The following is an 18,652-nucleotide window of genomic DNA, read 5'->3' as shown; positions in this document are numbered from 1 at the left end:
TTATCAGCAAATCACCTAGGTCCAAGTAGGCATTTAGGTACTGAGCTCTCAATTTAACAGGAAATTGGATATCTAAACATTTTTGAGGATCTGTATGTAAAACCAGAATAACAGCACCTCAAATTTTAAGGAAGGTATTTGTGAGGTGACAGAAGCTCATCCTGGTGAGGTGGGCATTGCTGCCAGACAGAGAGGGGCACTGCTCTCCTTCCCCAGCCAGGACTCATGTAGGAGGGTCTGTGCACCACTGCTGCTGCCCTGCCCCTTGGAGCACCTCCTGTCACTGCTCACAAGCCACCTAGCTCCCTGCACAGGTCCCGTAGCTCTCCTTCTGCAAAGGTCCTGATGCAATGAGCCAAAGGCAGCCATCCATGGGTTGCCAAGCTGGAAAGGCCAGGGAAAGCACACATCTGTAAGCTGTCCCAAGCTTCCCTACCACCCTCTGGGCTGTGCAAAACATCTTCAGTTGTCACCAGAGTTTGAAAAGCAACACCTGGATCAAATCTAGGCTTCATTAACCTGCGAAATGTCCTTTTTTCTCTACCCAAGCTCTTCTCCTCCCAGTGTACAAAGCAAAACATAGAAAAGAGCTCTGGGGGAGGCAGGGCCTGGAAGAGGCTCAAAAGAACCTAATCTCATTTCTCTGTGCATGTTTTTGCTTTGTAAAGACTTTTGTATATGTTGTTGCTCCAGATGTCAGCAGCAGAAGGGAGCAGTCAAGCTGCAGGCGACAGAGCAGCCACGGGAGAGGGATATAATGGACACACAGCCCATGGACACACTGCCCAGCCAGGGGACATCCTGGCAAAGGTGGCATCACCCTCCTGTCCCCACAGCAGCACCAGCTCCCCTGGCATCCACAAGCCTATTCCCAGTGCTGATCCTGCTGGTGTGAAAGACAGCCTGGCCACTGTTGTTAAGAGCAGCTCTATCTCAGCTGCTCTCCCATGAGGAGGATAGCTCAAGGGACACCCCTGGATGGGTCTGAGACACAGCTGGAGCTGGATGTCATGAGTGTGACATTGTCCTGCCAGCTGCCAAAATGCTGCCACAAATTGCACAGTGAAATGCCCAAAGCTCACTGATTAATCTCCAGCATGGGCTCTAGATTTCAGTAGTTGTTTTGATCTGTGTGTTAAATAATACCAGTGCCTCACTGAAAGTATATTTGCAGAGGTCTAACAGCAATTAAACTCATATGTATCTCTTGCATGGGAGCTAAGCTTCACTGAATATGGTTTCAATAATCAAGTGGTATTTTGTTTACATGCTGTAATTATGATATTAAAATCTATACCTAAACCTCACTGGAGACAGAGATTTTTTAATGAATGACAGCCTTTGCAATGGACAGCATGATGAAGAGGTAAAAGATGACAAGATGAATGTGGGGTGAGCACCCATAAAATTACCCAACACCACAAACACAGCTGAGTGGGGTTCCTGGCATCCTGCAAGATGGCCACAGCTTCCAGCTCTTCAGCTGAAAGCTACTGGATTGCTAGCTGGAATCCCTGAGAGATGGGCATTAGCAGGGCACTTGTGTGGGATGCTCTGTCTCCCAACAGGGTCACAAGATGGGTGAAGTATTTCTCCTTATAGCTATGGCTGTAAGATTCACACAGCTAGGGCTCACACTTAGCATGAAGATTATGCTCCCCTCCAGTGATAGGATGTAGGATCCCAAATCTTAGCCCTTTAAATTTGCCCAGGCCTGCTAGGTAGGGCTCAGAGTTGCACAGGGGAATTTACCATTTGGAGTAAAGCTTTCTGGAGAACCAGAACCATAAATCAAACACAAACTACTCGATACCATCTCTGGCTCAAAAGCCCTCAGCACTTTCCCTCTCTGGATTTGTATCTCCCTCCTTGTGGCTGTCTTCTCAACCTGCAGTGTAAGCTTTTGGAGAAAGGTGCTCTGTTGGTAGTGAATGCTTGATAGCATGATGCTTGATAGTGATGAGATTTTGCCTAACAAACCATAGCCAGTGCCCCAGTGAGGACATACCCATCGCATTTAGCCCAGGACATAATCAGTAAGAGATGGTGAGAAGTATTTGAGATCTTATATTTTCTCTGAGTTGTGAATGTGGACAGCCCTGCCCCATTCCATAGCAAAGTCAGATCGTGATGGTGTGAACAAAACTCCATCAGCCCACTGGAACTGGGAGAAAGAGCTCAATGCAGGCAAGTAAAGGTGAAAAGAAGTTTTGTTTTTGTGTTTGTCATCTCTCCACCTGCCTCTCACCACCACCCCAACTACACTACAGAAAGGAGTGACTGGGGACTGGTTTGGTGAGGAAGGTCAGTGTATAAGCAGTAAGTGTGGGCAGAAGCTCTGGACAAGCCCCTGCATGGGCCCAGGCAGTGTAGGTGCATTCCATGCCTGCCCCCAGCATCACCACAGCTGTTACCTGGTCAGATCCTGCCAGGGACATGCCAATCTTGCCATGCCAGTAAGCTGGACACCATGGCCCAGGCTCTCTGGGCTGCATTACACAGCCAGCTGAGCAGGATCCAAATGACTGCTCTTCTCTTTAAAATCTGTGGCCACAAAGGAGAGTTAATTTGTTTGTCATGTGTTGAGTTGATGACTTTCCTCCAAGCAGAGGAGCTGTGGGAAGAGAAACAGTCAGGGGCTGAGATGAAACGGTACCTCCAGTACTGAAAGCGAAGCAGATTTGCCTGTAGTGAGTTTTCCTTTCCAAAAGCCATGCCTGGATAATCTCAGTTTCTACCTAAGAGATAGCAGAGCTGTCAGGACATACTGCGTGCGGCCACACAAGAAAACACAGACGTGACCCCTTGGCTCTTAGGAACAAATGTAAGGGGGAGGGGAGAAAAGAATTAGCAGGGGAAGAAAGCAACAAAACCCAAATTCATACAGCAAACAAATGTGAGAGCTTCTATTTTTACTCAGTAATCTACATTGCCTGGCCCCCCTTCCTACTTCTTCCATTTTTAATCTACAACAAATATCTCTGAACTGTGCTGAGACAATAAATCTGGGGCCCTTTGAAGACCTTGGGCGGCAGTGCAACAACAATACACTTTATAAACTAAACATTTTAAAGATTCATTTTCCCTTTGATCTGCAGCATGGTACCCCCACTGCATGCGTGTGCACACCCCGACACACTTGCACATCCTGCTGAACTCACCATGCCATGGAAGGCTGTTCCCCACCACTGGGGATGGACACAGGAGAGGTCATGGATGGCTGTAACACGCAACATGTACCCACTCAGGGATGCACATGTAAGCAAAGCTCTTCTGGTGAAAGGACACTGTTGGAGATGTGACCACTCCGACATTGGTAAACAGCAGAATTTAAGCTCACAGTGGCAGAATTAATTGTTCAATGGTAGGGGCAGGAAGTGGTTATAAGCAATAGGGTTTGTTTATTTTTAAAGCACAGTGAGAGAAGAGGAAAGGAACTTTATTGCATGATATCTTTCTTGTACCCACAGAACCTCAGCAGGGTCACATCCATGAGATCTGCTATGCAGCCTCCAGCCCTGAACTAGCAGAGTAAGTAAGGGCAATAGCCATTTGTCATCCTTTGTGTAAGCTTGCTTTGGACACTTCGCCTGTGGGGTTCACAGACAATTGTTGACAGTGGAAAAATAATGAGGCACTGATCACTTCACCACTCTAGTGGCTGTAGAGCTGAGCCCACCATGGCCTCCCACAGCCATGGAGCTGAAAGGATGCAGAGCATTTATGAACTGCACGTTAATCACCAGTGCATCACCCACTTAATTCCCAAATACAGCTCCCCTGGGCCAGCAAAATTGCTGTAGATTAGCAAGCAAAAGAGATCTCTAAGCACAGCAGTTTGGGGCAAGAAATAAAAAACATTCCACAGCTCAAAGAAAGAGAGTGAAATCTGGCTGTGAGAGGCATGCGTGGCCCAGGCTCATATTTCCTGGTCACAGAAATGTGAAGGCCCTGTTTCATCAGCTCAGTCTCCAGGAGTCAATAATCACACAGAGCTCTGTCACAGTAGGCTACAGAGATCAATCCTACTGAGCCAGAAAAGAGGTGGTCATGTCTGGAGACACCCTGGCCTCTTCTCTGCAGACTCTCAGCCAAGAGCCAACCTGGATCAAACCTCTTTGGCTTATATGAACTGACAGGATCAGGTAGGAGTGAGGAGATCCATGGGCATGTCACTACACTGCAAACAGACCAGCTACAGCACTTGCTCTGTGATGTGTATGTTGGAGATGTTACAGAAGGTTGCTGCCTGTCATTCTTACTAATTTTCTAGATAATCCAGCCAATAGTTACCCAGCCATTGTGCAAGCATCAAGTCAAACTCCGGAATACCAACTTCTACTGCTTTTTTTTGGCTCATTTCTGACAACTATGCCCAAAATGGTTGAGCTGTCACCAGGAAGTCTCACCTCATTTAATTGATTCTGCACCAGGCACACACAGCTGCGGGGCCAGAAGAGCAGGGCAGTAGCTGCAGCATTTTGAATCAACAGCATCCTCCAACCCCTACCCTCCAGAAATACAAAGGGAGGACAAAACCCAATCGTTTGACACAAATTAATTTCCTGTGAAGACTTCAGAGCGAGTTGAAAGCACAGGCAAGTGCACACACGCAGAGCCCAGAGGCTGAAACCTGACCTGGAGCAGCCTGACCCGCAGGGAAGCGGGAAGCTCCATCCCTGCGGGAGACGGATGGAGCCGTGCTCCCCTCGTTGGATTGAGTCGGCGAGCGGAGGGGAGCGCCCGTGTTTGCACAGATGAGGGTCTGTGTGTTAGGCACAAGGGCTGAGCTAAATGCTCATCCTCCTCACTATGGAGCCCTCCATAAGAATTTCCCAGGCTGCTTTTAGCCATCTTAGAAGGGCTTGTTCTCCAGCTGCTTCTCAGATCCCTCTCACACTAGGTCTTCTAACAGTGAGGATTGTCAAAGCCAAGCTTCAGGCAATTCTCCCAGCCAAAATCGGAAGATCCTTCTTAAAACGTAAGATTTATTTTTAAAGGATTGAGGTCTTCAGTTTGCTTTCTTGCTGTGAAGGCTACACACAAGCCTTCCTCTCCCCTCAGGACCCCTGTTGTCATTGTTTTGAGGATGTGAGAGATGAGAGCCACGTGCAAGCACAGCACTCCAGGACCTGGAGCTCCAAGAGTATTCAAAGAGCAAACCCCAAGGAGAGAGGGGTAAGTTTGTCAGGGGCTGGTTGTACAGTGCCTGGGAGTGGCTGAGGGTGGCTGGGATGTTCCCCCAAACAATTCACTCTGCTTTCAGACAGTGCACATGGAGAAAAAGTGTGGGACTATACACTGGCTACATGTTCTGTACAGCATAAAATTTAGGGGTCAGAGGAGCTCAAACATTAGGGCTGGAAAAGACTACAGGAGGTTGTTTAGTTCATCACCAGTCCCAAGAGTCCATCAGCTATCCCTGCAGTGCTTCTGACATGTGTTTCCAACCTCTCCTTTGAGACACATCCACCAATGGATTTCCACCACTCTTTTATCCATTGGCAGGGGTGACCTAGGACATGTTTAACAACTTAGGCAGGGAACAGAGAAAGTAAACACTGGAGTGACTTTACTTTCCAGGATGAGAGAAGAAAACAAAGTCAAACAGAAGTAAGGAGGTGGATGAGAAAGCTGGGAAGAGCCACAGAAGGCTGCCAAAATTTGGAACTTTGTCTCCTTCCACCCTCCAAGAGCTACACAAAGCCCAATCCTCTTCTCACCACATCTGGGGGCCCAAAAGGCTTCCAGATGGCCGGCAAAAGAAGAGTCAGAGCCACGTCAGCACTCCATGAGGTCACATCGCTGCTGGGAGGTGATGCGTGAGACCGTGACTGTAAAACCCCCGTGTTCATCCCCAGCTAGCGCTGACCCATGAGTGAGGTTGTCTCGGGGAGAATACATCCCTGCTCTCTCCCATCCAAACAGCCTCTTCAGGTTGTCAGGAGCTGGTGGTGCCCATGCCAGGGCCTCACTGCTGCAGCAGTTCTCCACAGATGGCTCATTGCAGTGCAAGGTTCCAGGCCTGTTACAGCCCTGTAATAGCAGAGCAGCTCCACTCGGCACAATTCAACATTACCACTGCTGTTGATCTTGGCGTATTATTTATCCATCTTCCGAGCCATAAATTTCCTTCCTGGACTCTGTGACTTGTTTTATAACCACACTCTTTGTGCTGAGACTGCAAAGCCCTGGGGACAAGACCTTTGCCTCCACACTTTCTATTTAGGGCCATGCAGCTTTATGACACTAACAGAAAGAGTAACTTCCCAGATGACTTTACAGCCATCACAGAAGTTTTTTTGAAATGCTACTTTTTTGGCTACTCAAAAGGTCACTGATAAGGGCAGGGATAAGCCTCAAGCCCAAGCTGCTACCACATGGGGATGAAGAGATCTTGGTAGCTTGCAAATATGACCTACAAGAAAGCATAAACTCTTCCCCTTATTCTCCCAAATGAATCAGTATTAAATTCCCCCCAGAGTCTCATTACTTGGCCTCTGTTTCTCAAGTCTGAAGCCTTTAAGGAGGTGAGCAACCCCACCACATTATCACTAGAGGTTCAGCTGCCTGCACAATCTCTGCACCAAGCTTTGGGAGCTCAAGTGAGAGCAGGGTTTGCTCTGCACACATTCGTGTTTGACTCTCAGAGAGGCCCGGGGCTCGCCAGCTTCCTGGCTTGTGCATCAGGACCAGCATCAGCTGACTCATGCTCCAATCCCCATCCCAAAGTCAGTTGTCCCCACCAGCCTCCTTGCTCTGGACCTCTGCAAGGCTCACTTTTCAGTGGGGTGAGGGATCCTCAGCAATGCTTTCCATCCTTGCCTGCCTCAGCTTGGAGGGGTCCCTTGAGTGCACCATGAAAGGAGAGGCACATCTGGGCTGGATTACAGGGTGGTGCAGTGGCCTCTACAGCTACAGATTCTTGCATATGTTTTTGAGCAGGACATATATGCTCATAGGTGCATAGAGCCCCCAGGATTGAGGGCCCTCATTTATTTATTTAAGCCATTCTAGGTTGCCCCCTCTTTGGAGGGCTCAGCTATGGCACCTTGGAAGGCTGGGGCCAGTGGGAGGAGATGCTGTGGCTGATGCTTTCCCACTGGGCACACAGAGAATTGCTTTCTTTTGAGGACAGAGGCCAAATGGAGGGAATCGTTTACACCATTGAGAAGTGGGTGTAACACTGCAATTTACTGGCATATTGCAGCCACAGAGGCAGCGAGTTTGCATGGATAAGGCGAGCTGTGAAGAAAACAAGGGAGGAGGCAATGAGGCTGAGAGTAAATCCACAGAGATCAATAATGTTACATTAGATTTACGCCAGTTAGTAAACCAAAGGTTGTGGTCTATTCTCTGCAGCACTGGTTTATCACAGCTCCAGATTTTATGCCACGGTCACTGCAAGCAGGATCTGTCCCCTGAGGTTTTACAAATAACCTCTTTCTCTCAAAACTCTTTTCTTTAGCTGTCTGTGGGTTGAGAGAAAGACACAATGATGTGTGGATGGAAAAACAACAAAAAAAAAGAACTAAATTAAAATTAAAACGCAGCAAGGCTCCAAAGAATTTACAGATGTCTCTCCTCTCCTTCCCCCCCTGCTTCTCCGTGGTCAGCTGTAAATATTTATCTGGCAGGCTGCAGTGAAAGGCATGGCCCAAAACACTTAATCACAATTCCAGCATGGCTGCCCTCCAGAGCACCCCAAACCTGGGGGACGTTGGTTTTTTTCTGCAGCATCGTTAGAGGAAGGTATTTCTGTCCTTATGCAGGCAAACAAGCACCTTCAAAAGCAATGCATAACATCTCCAACATGGGCTGCTGGGTGCTTTGTTTGTCTTCTTCTTTTTCTTTTCAAAGGGTCTGATTTCCTTTTTTAACCTGAGTGGCAAAGGTGGGCAAGCCCTATCACCCCACTGTCAGCAGCAGCCTGGTGGTCATTGACAGGCAGAAGTGGAGTTGAAGTTGGACTGGATCAGTAAGGAGGTTCGGGAAATCTTCTCCAGAATCAAAGGAATCGTTATATTTCTATAATTCACCCCAAACTGTTCCACAAGTGTTGATGGAACCTGTCCCCATCTTCCCTATGAAGGGTGGCTCTCTCTGGGGTGGAGCCTTGGCAGCTTCCATGGGTCACTCAGCAGAAATGTGGGACAAGTAGAAGCACTGCCAGAGGCTGGCAATTGCAGGGGCTTTGCTCTTGAGGATGCCCAGCAAGAACCACCATTGGCACAGGGATTGCTGTGCAGCAATAGGTACCTGCAAAATCAGGAGCAAAAATCAGGGACTTGCAAGCCTCACTCCCAGGTTTTCACTTTCATGGCAAGTCTGGCCTTCTGAGGTATCTCCCTGCAAGGATTTTGGGAAGATTTCCGTGTGTTCAGTTACACTGTTCCTCCCCACACACACAACCATTACATTGGGCTCTAAACCCTGTATATTTATATTTTTTCAATCTCCTGATGGCTCACTCTCCAGTTTGATAGGGAGCACCTAGGAGAGGAGAAAGTACCATAACACACAAGGCTGTGGAACACACTCTCAGGACTTCCCTCTAAGTTTGCTCCAGCCCCAGAGGCTGGAGCACATAAAAAAGTAGCCAATGTGTCCCAGCTTCCAGCCTCCCTAGCCGATGTGTGGCAGAGTCTTTCTTGGAGAAGAAATTAAGTGTCCCACCAAAACCTTGGTTGCTACTTCACCAGGGTGATTATTACCTCAGTTTCCAGATGAAACATGAACATATTTTGTTTTTTGCTGCTTTCTGCAGGGAGCGGCACACTTTGGCCAAGCAGAGCCATGCATGACATCATATTTTCTTATTGGCCTTTACTGCACTGCAATTGCCTCACCAGTTATTGACACTTATTGCCAAGTAGCTATTTCACCACCTGATTATTTATCAGCCTGCTTTTATGCTTTCCTGGGCATTGAGATTCACTTCACTTTCTCCCTCCTCCTTGCCAATTTTTCCAGTGGAAATGCTTCTTCATCAGCACATCTGCAAACATGTAGATTTCCTTGAAAAGGAAAGCCTACTACTTGCTCATTTACAGTAGGTGATCAGTAACCACACAAATAAATTGGTCTGAGGTTAATCTATTATCCTGTCAGGGGCTGTTGCAATTTTTAACAGGCTCAGAGGCTAGAGAACTATTAAAGCCCCTCCTTCTAATTATAAATATATGCTAAACTCAATGTCCTTCAAGAAATAAACTCCCTTCTCTGATGTAATTATTGTGAACTTGCCATTGCAATGCAAAGGGTACCTGAAAATGCAGACCAGCTAAATCCAAAACCCAGAGTAATCAGAGTTCAAACTGCACAGTTTTAAAATCCATTTTTAAAGCCAGTGCTGTGAGATTTGAGGCCTTTTTTGAGATCTTGTAATCTCTGAGGCTGCTAAGGATGTAGCAGTTAACTGTGTGCACTGAGACCAACTGCAGCATCATCACGGGGCTGGAGGATGCTCTGGGAACAGCATATCCTCTAAAAGCAGGCTTTTCCAAAGCTGTTTGCTTTCACCAAAATGGACTGCTAGGTTTTTATTACACATAGGCACTGTACCATGGGAGATTTGCAGTCTCCCTAGCACTACTGTTCTCTGAGCCCACCCTGCTAACTACCCAGCATCACATCCCAAAACCCCTGCAAGTGCCAGGTCCACCTTTTCCCCTGGCAGTATAATAAATGGCAAGGCTCAGGGGCACATGGGGAAAGGCTGCTTTTATGGCAGGGTGCATGGTACCCCGGACAAGGGCGAAGGTGAGAGGTGGCTTTGCATTATCACCCCCGGGGGCAGCCCCAGCAGTGCCATGCACTGCCTTGGCAGAGGATGGGGCAGAGCTGTGCTCTGTGAGCCCAACACAGCTTGTTGAGTGCAACAAGCACAGGCAACGGGATCTGTTCGTGCTCCATGGGCTTAACACAGTATTGAGATCACCCAGCTGCAATTCCCAGCAGCTGCTCTGGAGCTGGTCCTCGCATCCAGCAGTCAGGTACTAGGAGTGGCTGGTTCATCCATCAGTGCCCGCTGGGACAGCCGGTTTTGATGCCTTCATACAGCTGGGGCAGACCATGGCAGGGTGGGGAGGGCACGTGGGCACAGAAATATTCTCCATGCTGCAACTGTTGCCAGGCTGACAGCAGCAGCCAGAGCCGGGTTTTCCCACGGTTCCTTCACCTTCCTGTCAGTGCTGGGGCTGAGATGCCAGCCTGGCCCCCAGCTGCTGGCCAGCTCTCAAGGGATGCGGAGGTGGAAGAGGCTGCTGGGCTCAGCTGGAGCTTCTCTGACCCAGACATTAAGCATGATGCTTTTTTGGCAATGCACTTTGTCCTCCTGTTTTCTGAGCCAAGAATTTATAAACCCACAGGGAGAAGAACCTCTTCTTCCTCTCGCACACTACCAGTCCTGCTTTTGGCTGCAGGCACTTCTTTGCTCCACGCTCCTGAGCTGCAAAAGGGTCTCTGCTGCCACTCTTTCTCTTGGCTTATCAAAGGAAAAGAGAAATCAAGCAGATCTTTGCTGTTTGCTTTCCTCTTCAGGAACTGATAACACAATGTGAACAGCAGTTTGTCAGCCTGCCCAGTGCCATCCTCCTGCCCACCCTTATTTTACCCAGAGTCAGTGAAGTGGCTGCTCCAGGTAAGTCCCTGAGAAGTAGGAGGCTTCACAGTCACATCAGCTCAGGCACATCCCCATCACCCTGACATTGGTCTCAGGGTCTTTCTGCTGCTCACAGATACAGGGGCAAGTCTGTGCTGGCAGCTGTGATGGGACACCTGGACACAGCATCGAAGAGAAAGGGAAGCTTCCCTCTGTCCTCACCATGAAGGGAGTCCCCACCAAATCTGCACACCCCCAACAGCCTGGCCCAGCCAAGATCATGACATGAAAGGATGACTTGAGCTACACCCTGTTTATTTCCATCCCTGCTCTTTCTGTCACAAGCCCAGGAAATTATTTACCTGATACAAAGGGAAGCAACAGAGATTCAGAGATCAGGAAACTTTATTTCTCAGAAGGAAGATAAGTACTGTTCCTTTGCAATAAGTGAATTGTTGGGCAGTGCTAGCACCAGGACAAAATGTGTTGTTCTCCTGGTTGATTGATGCAGGATTGTCAAGGCCAGGCAATGCTTGCATCTCCAAAGCCTGATGGGGGCTTTGAACCTGTACAGGTCTCCAAGGATTAATTTCTGAGTGGCTATTGTAAGGAAAGAGCTAAAACTTTGCCAGGGAGCTGCAAGATGCCATGGGAAGGTGAGATGAGGAGTTACCCATTCTATGGTACCCAACCTCTTAACAGTGGCAAGCAACCACACAGCAGATGACCCCAGCTGAGAAGCCCAAAGCCTCTGGTTCATGTCCAGACACACTGCAATGACCCCTGGCCAGCCTCCCCTCCACAGAGCAGCAGCATCACTCACAGAGCAAAGGTCATGCAGGAAGCCCTTGGCAGCATCCCTAGCTCAGCACCAGGAGGTGCCTTTGGTGAGCTGCCCTGAAATCCTGGGTCCAGAACATAGGAGCTTGATGGAGGAGCATTTCCTCACGAGTGGGCCTGGAGGGGTACAGAGGGACTCACAGGTCTCATCCTGCACAGGGGTGTAGTCCTGGGTCCTAGAGCCCAACCCAGCACTGCCCCAGCTCCCCACTCTCCTGTAGAACAGCTGTAACATCCTTTGGCACACGGACAAAGCCCACTGAAGGAGCAATGGGAAGTGTGAAGGCTCTCTAAATACCTTGTTCATGACAGCACTGCCTATGGGCCAAGGCACAAAGAGATTGGATTCCCATGGCCACAAATTATAGAACATGTTCTTTTAACTGGAGCTCAGATGATCCCAGTCATGTGGGCTCAGTTGTGGTGGTTAACCACCCTGCAGTATCTACCTCAAGCGCTCTGGTTAGTGCTGACACTTCTGCCACCTGTTTCCCTTTCCATTTCAGCCACAGCTGAAAGTCTTTGTGCAACAACAGTTTCTCTAAGGACCTAAACACTTTGCTTACTGTGTTCTGCATTTCAGCTCCAAAGGGAGGATCTCTCCTCTGTGCAGTACCACGGGGAGTTCAAAATTAGCCAGAAAATTCGGTGTTTTGGTGTGCACAAGTAAAAGCCTATTTACCTCAAATATTGTGCTGTCTCCCAGGGGCAATCATAAGGCTACAGTTTGTAGAGCACTACAGTAATGAAAGCCCCAGAAATGCCACTGGAGATGGAAAGGTCAGGTGATTTAATAGGAACCATACGTGCTGCTCCAAGTTTTCTGAGTAATCCAGCTTCTGCGTGTCCTCGCTGCATTACAGACATGATGCATCATCTCCCCCATCCTTGGCTTCATCACAGGGACTGAATCTCCCCCAAGACCCTAATTGCTTCAAATGCTCTCTGCTCTATTTATATTTGATTTTACCCAGTGGTTTCAAGCAATACTGATCCTGAATGACTGTTGAACTAGGGCTGTACCCTGGCTGACATCTGCTTTGAAGGAGTTGCGTGCAGGTCTGTTTGAGCAACATTACACAGGGCAGAGAGGACTCTGCTCTTCAATTAGAGGCTTTGTAATGATCCAGTCAATACAATGTTTTTCTTCACACACAGAGCCATGTGACGATGAGGATTTTGATATCTGTGGACTTAGTTTCAGGCTAATGTGTATCTTTCCCCTGTCACTGTGTTGGGTCCTTGCCTTAGCTGCTCCCTACCTCCGTTTCCCCCTCACTTGGGGCAAAGTGCCACCAAAACCTTGATAACCCACCCTGCCCTGGGGATCTTTCTTGCCCTGCCTGGTGGAAATAACTGCAGCAGGCCCCACTGCTGGTCAGCAGAGAGAGGGAGGAACATTTGTTCCCTTCTGGGTGGACACAGACCTGCTTCGTGGCACAGGCAAAGCGGTGCTGCAAGGGCAGAGGCACAGCTCGGTCTGTGTGCTGGTGGATGGTGGGGGCAGGAGCAGCACAGAAAGCAGACAGATGGCTACACAGCCAGCCCGGTTATTACCGGAATAAATTGGGTAAATCACAGGCTAAGCAGTTGCTCTCCCTGCGGTAGAAGAGGATCTGACACTGTGATTGAAAATTAGCAGCATCTCAGAGGCAATCATGGCTGGGAAGCTTGCTGTGCTGGGAAGCTCCGCTCAACCGGGTGTTACACTTGGACTATGTTATTACTGCACTTTAAACCACAAGAACAAAATGTTTGGGACATGCTAATGATACCAGGAGAAACAGAAGCATTTTGATTTGGTAGTAATTGTAGTAATTATTTGCTACCAGGGCAGATATGAATACAATATAATGGGTCTGATTATTTATCAGCATTCAACACCAGAAAAAAAAACAATGCTGGTAAATAGCAGAGGGTTTATTTTGGGGAACTGTTTAAAGCCAAGAAAGGACAAAACATCTCTGTTCAAAACAGGGCCTGTGGAGGCTCTGTGGCAAAGACCTGTAAGAGGCTTTCAGGCTTCACAAGAACTGTATATGATTGAGGTTTAGCCAATATGTGTTTGGCTTGGTGGCACTGCCAAGGCCAGGTTTGCTGAGCAGCCTGCCCTTGGGCTAGACCCTGGCCAACACATTGCCAAATGTCATCCACTGGCAAAGAAAGCACCCAGGGTAAAACACTTTGGCAACCCATTTTGGAAAAACTTAGGAAAGATGCTTCAAATGCTTGCAGGGGTGCACAAACAGGAGAGCTGTGGGCACTCCAGGACAGGTCTCACACCAGCAATACTCGCCATCCCTCAGTGGGAAGCAAAGGCTTGTGACACCCCTGCTGCAGCCTGCCAGCACACTCCCAGGCCACTAGACCAAGGACAGATGCTGACCAGCCTACCTTGGAGTGTCTGCAGGACATGCCAGGGCAAGGTAGGCATAGCTCCTAGGAGACCCTTCGGTGAAAGCAACTTTCCTCCCATTGCAGATGGTAGCCATGTTCCTTTCAAAGGGGCATTGTTGTCTCCATTCACTTCCCTCCTTGGCATCCAGCTCCCATGGCACTTTCAGTTCCTCCACTCCTCCAGCCTTGGAGCTACTCTGCTGTGACCATGTCAGACAGGAACATGCAATCAGTTCTGGCCAACCTACTAACAGACCCAGCTATTATTAGCCCAGGCACTGATGTGAGCAGCCACAAAAACAAACAGATCTTTGGGCTCCTCATGTGGCTGGAGCTGCCTACACATCCTGGCCCAAGGTAACTGAAAACCCATGGTCAGGTCCTGCCAGGCTGGCGTGCAGCTATGGCCAGAGTGAGCTCCCCAAGCATCTACAACTTCTGTTTCCTCACCCCTTTGCTTGAATAAGCCCACTGAAATCTAGCTCAGGAAATGGTGCGATACCAACATGCTTAAATGTTCTCATCATCACTGATGTTACTTCTGCAGAGCCTTTGCTCTGCAGCTTCAGCTGCATCCTCTTTGACTTGCTGGGTTGAGGTTTACCACGTGGGGGTTACCCACCACTGCAGGGTGCTTGTCCTTGCTTCCCTAACACGTTCCTAAATTTCAAAAGATAATTCCATGCATAACATACCCACTGTAAGTCTGCAGCCGTGCTCAAACCAAACTCACTTTGTTCCTATGACACATGAACACTGGCCTGCCACCCAATACAGATCTCACAACCTTCAGAAACCTGAGCCTGACCAACCTCTGCAAACAGTGACTCAGCCTGGCTGTGCCAAGGGACATGATGGATGCCAGACAGCCCTGATGAGCCAGGGCTCTCCTAGCAGGCCACAGCACCCACACAGAGGGCAGAGAGGATCTATAGGATGCCCATTTCCCAGCCATGCAGATAGATCAGCAAGCAGCTCAGGTTTCAAGCACTTTGAGGAGCAGCAAAGTTGGTGAACGGGGTCATCCCCGACCTCACCATCAAACACACGAGGGCCAAGTCACCACTGAGGCCTCCTCATGGAGGAATTCCTGGAAGTGTAAAGGCAATGAACACGTGCACAAGGCAGTGTAGGCATGGCAGGGTTGATTGCTGTTTGGAGCTACTAACCCACCTGGAACCCTGGCAGGAGCTGACCCTGCCTCTGAGGAGGGGGCAGGTATGGGACTGGCACACAGTAACCTACCCTAGAAAATACACCTATGTCACCATCCTCCTCAAACAGAGGTGGCATTTGCGCACATAGTTTCCTAGGGAGTATTTTCTTTTATCTTCTTTCTTTTCAAGTCTGTAGCTGCATAAATACCAAGCAGCCACAGCATCCTGTGGCACAGGGTTCCCCAGTGCAACCCCCACACTCTGTGCAGATCTGCCTCTGGTTGTTTGCTTTGAACCTGCCACCTGCTACTTTTATTTGATGTCCCTGAAGTTCTTGTCTGAGAAACAACAGAACACAATCACATTCTAATTTGTATTGAGATTACTTTGTCTTGAGTCAGTGGTGTCCAGGTGCCTGCTTCTTTTTAATTCAATGGTTAAAGCTCCCAAGTGCCTCAAGGGCACAGATCAGGCATTTGTAACTTTTTCTTCACTTTTCCAATCATTACTGGTGTGCCCAAGTCTGCCAGTTATTAACATAATGGATAAGACTGCAGAAACAGTAAAGAAATACCACCCTTGCCTTGGCATATATAACCCATCTGTATGTCCTCCATGCATCACTGCCTGCAGACACCTGTGAACACACAGCCTCATTCATGGCCCTTCCCTGCACAGGCTCTTCTGCCCATGCTCCAGCTGCACAGCCACCAGCATCCATCCTTCCAGAACCACACTTGCATGCATGCATGGTCCTTTATCTTTACTCTTCCAACACATCCTTCTGATTAAAATATAACTAATATGCCACAAATACAAACACCACAGGCACATAAATGCCACTGTAAATGCACTGTGTCTATATACCCACATTGTATCAGCACATACCCCATTCAATCCTAACTTGATACACACCCTTGAATGCATTCTTCCACCCCACACCTTGCCACAACATGCTATGCAGGTTCAGGAAGAGCAAGGGGAAACCCAAAGTTGTTTGCATGAGATGGCCTATCCAGCTGGAAATTCTGCTCCTCAGTTTCTCCTGTGCCAAGTCATGTTTCGGTGGCTTCCATCGAGCCTGGGGTGAGAACCTTGGCCCCAGCAGCACTGCGAGTTTTGCCCATTTTCCTAGTCAATCCCATAGGCAGGCAGATGGGTCTACACTCAGCATGCAGTTGGAAACAGGGTGGTGGGTGGGTTTTCCAAGAACCGCTGTGCTTTGCAGGACAGAGCTGGTGAGGGTGCCACAGATGGGCTTCACATGGAGCTCTGTCAAAGACTGACCCAGGTGAGCACGGGGCACTCTGCTCGTGATAGTCAGAGGACAGAGATTTCTGCACAAATGAAACACAGTGAGACAGAAATATCTATACATATATATATCTCAAATGTGCATGCATGTATGTAGCTATATGTCAGAAAATGTTTGGACAACACAAAGAAGAGACAATCCTGTGTGCTGGTTGCAAAGGGACTCACCAAAGCCCCGGGTATACATGTGGCAATCCATTTTGCCTCTGCTGTGATCTTGGTTCCTCTCTGTTATTTTTAAAAGGCCATAGCATTAACCTAATTAATTTACTTTAATTGGAGAACAGTATTAGCTTAAATGGTCCTACTTAAATCATAGAGAAGCTGTAGCCAAGCTCCTCAAACAGCCGCTTGTCCCCATTCACCCTCCTGCAGATGGTGAACACAGCTGAGCTGCACTCTGGCACAACAGCCCTGCTCTCTGCACTGGGAGATTTCTGCTCTGAAGGGAAACACCTGCACGGCTCCACGCAAGATGGCTCAGAGCAGAGAAAGGACTCTGATTAGAAGTTACAGGCTCCCCTGCTGAGCCAGGACCCAAACCTGGGAAGGCAGGAGCTCCAGTAAAGTAGAGGTCCTGAGGGACCCAACACCAAGCTACCATGCTCACAGTGCTTTACTCAGACCTCAGCCAGCATCCCTGCCCACTCTGGCAGAGGAGGAAGTGTTTGCACAAGCTGGTTTGGAAGCCACAGACGTGAACAGCCCTGCACTAATGGATGCCAGAGGCAGAAACATGGGGCAGTGGCTAAAGCAAGGACCATGGCTTGAAAACCACAACTCAGCTCTCAGTTCCCTGGTTGCTGCTGATAACTCCTGCAGTAGGCTTTGGGAAACCATTCCCACATGCCAGGGTCTAGCATCCAAAGCAGGCCAACATCCTCACTGCTTTGTCAATAACTACAGCTGAAAAGTACCCTGTAAGACCTTCATGAATACCCTTTCTTTGAGCAGAGTTGTTGCCATATTGCAGTTTATCACCATATTTCACCACAAAAATTGCCCTGTTTTGCTGTTAACCCAGAGGCCCAGTTTGCAGGGAGAGATGATGGGTGGGCACAATTAAAACTAAAATCCAAAGACATACTGGGGGCTCAGACAACAGCACCAGGGCAGCAGCAGCTGTACCCCCAGCTCACCCTGGCCACTGGGGTGGCTGTGCAATTCCAAGCTGTGTGCCAGCTTCCCGCCCTTCACCAGCTGTACTCTGGCTTTGGAGCATTAGGTGTCCAATACCTCCAGCCTGGTGGATAAAAGGTCAGTGCATCCCTCTATTTTGTATATTCAGAGAGACTTACAACAAGCTTGACCTGGCAGAGGCCTACAGACAATCAGAGTTTTTGAAGTTGTAGCCACCACCATGGTTTTGAAAGGCATCTGGGGCCCCAAGGGTGGTGTGCTGAGGGATCAGGCTGTGCTGAAAGAAATATCCCAGAGAAAAACATTCTGTAAGGGAGGCACGAGAGCAAGGGCTGGGGGGAGCCAGCAAGTCACCACACAACCCTTGCAAAATTGGCCAAGGCCAATTAACAAAGCTGCAGCTGACAGAGACGGGAGGATTTCAAGATAAGATGGCAAGAAGCCTAGAGGAGATCAGAGCTTGGAGGGAAGAATGGAAAAGGCCTCCTGGGAATGAATGTAAGTAGGACTGCTAAGAGAATTTACGTTAATATCTCTCAGGAGGCCTTGGAAAAGGGGACATAGGTAATAGCCTTGTGAGATGCTGGTGAAGATAGAGAATTAGGATTGGGGGAGAGACAGGAATTAGCTCAAGTAGATAGCAAGGGGTGGGGAATGCACATTACAAGTACCCCAGATGGAGTTCTTGGAGCAAAATACAGAGGAAGGGGTGAACTATAGCTAAATTATGGAGAAGGAAAAGTGCTCTGGCTGTAAACAAAAAGGCTGTGGAGCATTTCAGGACAGACATGCAAGACTTACTGAAGTTGAAATTACAAGCCAAAGACCATTTGAGTAGTTACCCATCCTTTTGCTTTGGGGGGAGCTGGAAACCTCCAGTCAGGCCACACTTGACTTGCCCAAGCAATAGGCAAGTCACTCAAAAGCCAAACCAGCATCTCGGTGAGGGAAGCACCAGTGAGTGACAATACACCATACCAGTAACACCATACCTTAAATGGAGCAGCTGCACATACAAAGAACCTGACATTCGTTTTGGAAAAGCTCTTCATTTTCAAAGCCATTCACTTGCAGACGTGGACTCCTTGCATTGTGGAGCGCTCGGGACTGGCAGCACTGTCTCATAGCTCACTCTACTCCACCCCCTCCATACCCCTGCCCACAAACTCCCAGAAGATGGCAAAAAGATGAGATGGCAGGA

The sequence above is a fragment of the Catharus ustulatus genome, chromosome 3 (genome assembly GCF_009819885.2).
Source record: "Catharus ustulatus isolate bCatUst1 chromosome 3, bCatUst1.pri.v2, whole genome shotgun sequence".
NCBI lineage: Eukaryota > Metazoa > Chordata > Aves > Passeriformes > Turdidae > Catharus > Catharus ustulatus.
The sequence above is the reverse complement of the archived record's forward strand: the minus strand, read 5'-3'. Positions refer to the sequence as shown.